The 7,500-nt window shown below is 36.1% G+C and overlaps 1 long non-coding RNA gene across 4 annotated transcripts; it reads right to left on the bottom strand.

The window, feature by feature from the left end:
- Positions 1 to 150: 150 nt before the first annotated feature.
- Positions 151 to 6,497, bottom strand: LOC144962598 (uncharacterized). 4 transcript variants are annotated; one of them, XR_013643494.1, is made up of 4 exons: positions 6,336 to 6,497; positions 3,394 to 3,505; positions 2,804 to 2,880; positions 151 to 1,471 (listed from the first exon to the last, which is right to left on the bottom strand). It is a non-coding gene; the product is annotated as an uncharacterized LOC144962598 (long non-coding RNA). The 4 variants fall into 4 exon arrangements; XR_013643495.1 differs by lacking the exon at positions 6,336 to 6,497 and adding an exon at positions 4,193 to 4,925; XR_013643496.1 differs by lacking the exon at positions 6,336 to 6,497 and adding an exon at positions 4,770 to 4,925.
- Positions 6,498 to 7,500: the final 1,003 nt, after the last annotated feature.

Below are 7,500 nucleotides of genomic sequence, written 5' to 3'. Positions count from 1 at the left end.
TCAGTGAGTAAAAGCGCTGGTAGGGATTCAGTGGTGTCACTGATTTTATGACATTAGAATATAAAGAAATTTACAACTACAATCGGACTAATGATTTTACAAAAGGTCCCCACAAAAGTATATCTTTAAATTATTAAACAAGTCTGTTGATTAAATTAAATTATAATTTTATTTTAAAAGATCAAGAAAATGTCAAAATGCATGAACACTACTTCACTCTATACCGATCACGACCCAACAAGTATTGAGAACAACCATGCTTCTCAAATTTGTTTTACATACAGGACTTTGCACTATCCTTTTGAATCTGGATAGAGACTTGACCGACTCAATTGCTAACGGGCACCTTTTTACTATCACACTCTTTTATTGAGATGTGATATTACGACTTATAATGTCCCTTTTTATTTCGTCACTGACCGACCACCTTTGAAATTTTGATATTCTACAACACAGTGTTTGGTCTCCTGTGTTATATTTGTTTTATTCTGTACCGACCTGTATAACACAGTTTCGGCCTGAAATTTCCTGTGTAGAGTCACATTTGAAAAATTTCGCAGTCTAACTGTCTCTGTCGTGTCAAGGGCATCTTTATGGTCTCATGTCTCTGTTATCTGGAGTCCCTGTCTGGTCAGTCTGTGTGTCCATAACGTCTGTGGTCTCTCTGTCTGGTCAGTTTGTGTGTCCATAACGTCTGTGGTCTCTGTCTGGGCAGAGTGTGTATTTATAATGTCTGTGGTCTCTGGTCAGTACGTGCATTTACAATGTCTGGTGTCTCTGAAAAGTCAGAAAGAGGGTTAGAATGGGGATTTGTCTGTATTAAGTCAGTCATATCAACAATGTCAAAGTCTTTATCTTCAGAGACAAGAGTCAAAAACTGTTCCAACTGGGAGATTCTTTGCAGAAACTGATGTTCTACCATAACTTGAAACAAGCTATTGATCCTGTTTGTCACTGAAGATACAATTCGATACAGTCCTTCCTGTGTATTTGTCACACGTCATACTGGTACAATGTCAGTTTCAGGTTGGTCATGGATTTCCAGTCTTTCGCCCGCCATGACCCTCATCATCTATGCACATAATATTCACAAGTGGATACAAATATCGATTTACTTTGTATGTTGCATCCATAACAAACACATCACAAAAAACACTCACATCACGCCTCATTCTTCCCGTTACTTAAAACAAATACTCAAAACCACCATCCTCATTCACACTGAACTTTGTTACACCTCCTTCCTTCTCTATCTCTCTCAGTAATTCCTGTACCGTTTCACCGTCCGTCCTATCAATATCAGTCTTGAACAATCTCCGCTGCAAATCTTCGACATCTTTAGCAATACATTTTATCCTTGGCTTGATTGAATGTATTGCCTAAGTTGGGTTGTGGACACCTTTGTTTTAGCCATAGCCTTCACTGTCTCATTCACGAGGGGCAGGCGATTCTCCGGATAAAGTGAGGATGGCTAAATGTAAAAAGAAAAAAGATTAAAAGTACAAAATTGTATGCAATAGCATTCAATTCAGACCTGCCAGCTAACAAAACAAAAAAAAAAAAGCATTTTATTTTTTATTGACAATTTAAAGACAAAAATCTGCATATAAACCCATAATGCACGAGTTGTGTTTGTCACTCTAAAATACTTGAATGAACTAAAATGCAACAGGCGCTCATCAAATTCAAGGGTTAAATGAATGACTGCAGAATTCCCAAAAAACGTCGCTTCATTGTCTTTGTAACATTTTCATGGCATACAAAAACGCAATAGAGTGGTCACCATTTATAATTAGTCCTCAGAAATCAAGCACTTATAACTGCATCGTACCCATAGTCAAAGTCAAATTTTATTTTGAAAAGTCTATGGACAACCATCAAATCTTAAAATTCCTTATCTGGAACAAAAAAAAAACCAAAGACAAAAAAAAAAAGACCCAAAAAAATACCACCACCTAGATCTGCTTATATTGTCTTACAGGACTTAATAGCGCTTACAACACTATAAAAAGGATGATGATATGGTGACTGATTCAATAAATAGGGAACAGTAGATTTCACGAGCACCTCAAAGATGTACCAATTTTGACATTACCTCAAAGTCTCACTGAGACACAAGCAAAGGATCCTGCTAAAACATTTACATAATGCAATAATATTCAAAACCTATAACTATAACAGTACATAACAGAGAGATGATTTACAGTATAAAAAATCATCTCAAGAAGAAAGGTACTGTATTTGACTGTCTGCCTCCCAACTAAAGACCCCCGCAAGGACCAGGAAAAAAATGAGCAATCTTAATCCATAACAAAGACAGGGAGCAACATGGAAAGGGAAAACAAATATAAGGGATAGAAAAATGTGAACTCTCTGCCCAGAACCCTTCCAAGAAATTTTTTTTTAATAAAAAAAAATACAAATTCTGGAACAGTCAATTTTGTCACAAGCTGGTCATCATCTCTCCATCTCAGTGCGCCACCTTGAATGTATCGTAATAAAATATAAGTTGGAATGGCTGTTGTCCTTTAAACATTTGGTCCTGGTGTCAACAGTGCATTTACCTAACTAATCTATTACTATATATTACACTCAATAGTGGAGGGGGGAGGGACAATTAAGTACTGAAAATATAAAGTAACAAGAAAAGAAAAAATAATACATATTTATAAAAAAAATTGAGTCTAATTGCGACTAAAATAGAATTTGCGATTAATTGCTGTCAAGTGTAAAATTTTCGGCAGCGAAAAACTGCAGGGACAAAATGTCGATGGAAAATAAGTATAAAATGAATGAGTCTTACCAATTTATCACATGGGTGATTTTCATGGTGGTGATTAGCCCCTGTAACCCTCAGAAGCCAGTATTAATTTCAGAGTCCTGCATGGTAAGAAAAACTTTTTATTACAAAGTAATAAAATTATCCACAACATAGTATGATAAAATATTAATAGCGTTGTCACTTGCATAACTCAATTGTGAAGGATTTCAACATGCAGATTATAGAGCAATTGAAAATAAATCTTAATAAGACATTCAATAATAATACTAATCCAGATGAACAAATCAAGTGTTTCACTTTTTAAAACTGTTCTGGTAATAGTTGAACTATTGTCTTGCTGCATTACATCGTGCAGCCCGCCCACTGAAGACTGTAAATGAGCTGCAGATAGGCACACATTGCCTCTTCCTCTGGATGTTTTAAAATTCAGAATCAGTTTGATTGCTTTATTAAAATTGTCTTGGCAATCAAGATAGAAAAGCTGATCGTGATAATTTACTTCCGAGTTATTCTGAAATATTATAACCTTGTGCATATAATATTTTCATTTTTTTTAAATATGTAAAAGTAAAAAAAACACCTCCTGCCCCCGTCCAAAAACAACCTCCTACCTCTGGTTAGGGCGAACTCTTTTGCTTGAAGTCAATTGCTTTTTGCCTGCTTGCATTCATAGACACAAAAGTCATAAATTAGCCAACTTTCCTCAGGGTGATATGATGGAAGCTGAAAAACACGGAATAATATAAAAGATCATAACATAAATACCTAAATATTAAGTTTAAAAATTGCAATATTTTCTCCAACTGAGACAAAGGTGTTACAGTTCAGTACGTTAGAAGAATAAGAAAGTAAGTCGAGAGTTTTCTCGAAGAACTTAAATTTGTGACGTGGTACTCAAATCAGGACTAGGTCAAAAGCTGAATGGAATGGCACAAATGGAAAGCCAAAGGCATGTTGTTTTCAATATTTAAAGTCAATAAAAATTCAAATTTTGTGCATTCTAATATTAGGCAAACAACTACAGACCACACTAAATTGAATTGTATTAAGTAAAAGGATCTTGTCACATTCAATCAAGCTGTCATTTGAGAAAAATTACTTCATTATAAATTGAAGTTCAGATCGCATGTTTGAAGCCGTATTAGGAAAATTCATGTATCTGTGTATAAGCCAAGTTTCATCAAAATCACAGTGGCAACGAGTGTCTAATATTTGCCACCAGATACACTCGTAAAATTTGAGTGTAGGCCTATTTAGCAAAATCATATATTAGGAATGGTTTATACTACATCATAAAGTAGCGCATGCCCGTCATCATCCTGCATCTTTTTTATATATATATAAGTATTAAAAAAAGAATTGAGCTTTCAAAAGCCGCAATATCCACCAAACATGCTCAAAGCACTTTACAAAGGATCCATGACTAGCAGCAACACGTAACAAGTAGAACGTTAGGCGATGTTTTTCTACTGACAGACAACGCTCTTAGCGGATAGGAAATCATACACATGAGTACAGTGAGAGAATGTGAGGCCTTGACGAGGCTCGACCCCATGACCTTCCAATCCGGAAGTGAGTGCCACACAGCCGCATATATCTTGGCGGTTCTTGAGAATTTGCCAAACACCTACAAACTAATTAGTAAAAAGAGGGGAGATGGGCAGAAATAGACAGACAGATACACACTCAGAGAGAGAGAGAGAGAGAGAGAGAGAGAGAGAGAATAATATCAGTTGCCTGTGGTGTCAGTCCGTTTAGGAGTGAGGTGGCGGAAGAAGTAGTCTAGCACTAGTACTTGGGTAGTAGTAGTAAGTAGTAAATAGGGGAGGTCTTCTGCACGTTCCTTGAGCTAAGGAAAGTATTCCTTCAACTAACCTTAAAATAAAAAATAAAACCTTGTACATTTCCAACACTTGGACCTGCACTATGACCTATAACTAAAACTAACAGACAAAAAAAAAACCCCGCTAAGACTCCTCTCCAGTACCTTTCAATATTTCAAATTGAATTATAATGGCTGCGGAAAACTAAAACAATGGTCATATAAGGAAATTTACAAATCAATCAAGTTGTTCTACAGGTTTTAAAATGAAAATATGAAGTAACAAGATATCACTCTAATATAGTGACACCTAACTAACACTAGACAACATCACACCAGCAGCAATGCTGAGCGGAGTAATTTTACTTTTTTCACTTGCAACCAAGTTGCCACATTGGATTTTCTTTCTTTACTTTTTTTTTTAGTGTTCTGCTAATGTGCAATCTACATTTAAAATAAAAAGTGGCATCTTTCATTTCTTCTAATTCTTAACAGACACGATTATGTCCACTTCACATCTCAACAACAGGGATAATTTTTTTCACTTCTTGAGGCAGTTTTTTCTTACTTCTTTTAAATTTCATTTTTTTTAAAGCTTCTTTATTGATTTGTTTATAAGTTCTATTGTTCTTATTTTTCATTGTCAATATCATTTTCATCAGCATACTTTTACGGTACTTTTACCATGTTATTCTTACGCTCTTACAGTTACAGTACAGCAGAGCGATACCTAACGCAGACCTTTAAAGTGCTACTAAATTTGAAAAATTAAAATAAAACGTTTGACAAAAGATCTACAGTTCAAAAGCTAAAACATTTATAAAGTGAAACTACCTCGAGGCTCGAGGAACATCGGGGGGAAGGTCTCCCGCCCATACTGGGCACTGTGGGACTGGAAGTCTAGAGAGCTGCGCCGGTGGAAACCGTAATTTAGTTTCTTAAACGGCTCCGATCATTCAGAAGAGGAGTAGTACCTATCTAGTTGTAGTTATTAGTAGAAGAAGAAGAAGAAGAAGAAGAAGAAGAAGAAGAAGAAGAAGAAGAAGAAGGAGCATGTTCAGGTTCAAGTTCAACCCTCTTAGTAGGCACTTGCAAGAATTTTTCAAAATAGTGGCTATGGGTATTAATTTAGCGTAGAAAAATAAAGGGGAGTGAAACATTAACTAGAGTGAAAAATTATGGCTCTGTCTCAACTGGTCAAAAAGTTATGACCGTTTATGTGGTGGAAAATCTCTATTTATAGAGGAAAAAATGTGACCAAAGCACAGCATCCCAATGGATAATCACGTATAATTCAGAAACAGCTTCAGATACAACTTTGAAATTTTTACATGTGGTAAATCAACATCTCTGTAATACATTGCAAACAGAAAATGAATTATTTATTGAGAAAGAAAAGTATAGTTTAGAGCTGAGACAGCTGAAATCAACAAGGAAAAATAGATCACGACATGCAAATGAATGACCTATTACTATTGGAATTTTGGAAAAGTCAATAATAAAATATTTATTCACATGAAGATAAGACCAAATACACCACTGAATCGGCGTCGTTTAGTTGTTCACTTTGAACTTTTCAAAATGAAAATAGACCTCATAAAAGCAAAGATATGAACTGACAAATGTTTGAGGTGGTGTACTCTTCTAAGTTGATAGAGTTAGAGTGAGAATGACGAGAAATGAGTTGCCACTTAATTAAGGAAAAAAAATTGTCGTATCTAGTTTACTTACCTTCTTTGTTGACTTTTTAATAAAAAAGTACATTATTCTCATTTTCGAATGTTTTCAAATTGGAGAAAAGATGAGAATGTCTCGTTTACCGAGAGGGCCATTTTTTTTGCTTCACACTTCTCAAAGAAAGACCGCGAAAAGTGGAGGCTGGTGGGCTGATCCTTGAAAGCTCACAAATGCAACTTTAAACGCATAAGAGTGCTGGGAGTAGGTAGCTACAAATAGGTAAAGGAGCGGTGGTTTGCAACTTTAAACACATAAGAGTTCTGGGAGTACAAATAGTGAAAAGCGGTAGTTTTCGCTATTTGTAGTGGTAGTACAAATAACCACTTCGTAAAACTTTAAGCGAGATTTGAACGTTGTCGAAGAATCAGAGCATCTCATGTGTGATGGGAGAGAGTTCTAAAAATGGAGGGGGGGGGGGGGGGGGGGGGGGGGGGGGGGGGGGGGGGGGGGGGGGGGGGGGGGGGGGGGAATTGAAAAGATTGTTCACCTATTTTACGCAATGGCTTAGGTTTGACAATGATTGATTGGTCATTGCTTGACCTCAAGTTTCTATTGACACTACAACTAAAACACTTCGAACAGATTCGACAGCTCAAGTGTGAGTGAAAAAAGTAGGAGGTATGGTGTAGGTACCATCAAACTACAATAGTAAACTCTGGTGTATCGAATATTCCCAACGTTCCTGTGATGTTGTTTAGAGTTGGCGCTCACATAAAATTCACTATCTTGAGACCCCCTACCCCCCCCCCCCCCTCCTCAAACTAAACTGTCTCACTCTTAGTGGATTAGATATTTTTTTTTAATTGTGCCATCTATTATGTTACTAAATGCCTTTAATATCATCACCATCGATTCATTTTTAATGCTGTTGACTGATTGACTAAACACGAGGCCTTAGTACACGAATATAAAGACAGCTTGAACAATAGTCACATAGGTAGCTCAAGATCAATCGTCTCGGCTCCTGTGTTCGCTATTTGATGTGTAAGTGAAAGGTTAACAAATGGTAATGTGAAATGTGCACACAGGAAAGAGATTCATAAATTTATAGTATCCAATACATTCAATTTTACGCTTGTGTTTTAGATTTAGTATCGTAAATTTTGAAGAGATAAAGAGAAAGAGAGGTGAATGCCGAATAAAATTAAATTTGTTTTTA

The sequence above is a fragment of the Berghia stephanieae genome, chromosome 1, assembly GCF_034508935.2.
Source record: "Berghia stephanieae isolate SIO BIC M18660-M18661 chromosome 1, UCSD_Bste_1.3, whole genome shotgun sequence".
Classification (NCBI taxonomy): Eukaryota; Metazoa; Mollusca; class Gastropoda; order Nudibranchia; family Aeolidiidae; genus Berghia; species Berghia stephanieae.
Note: the sequence above shows the minus strand (reverse complement) of the source record. Positions and strands in the feature narration are given on the sequence as shown.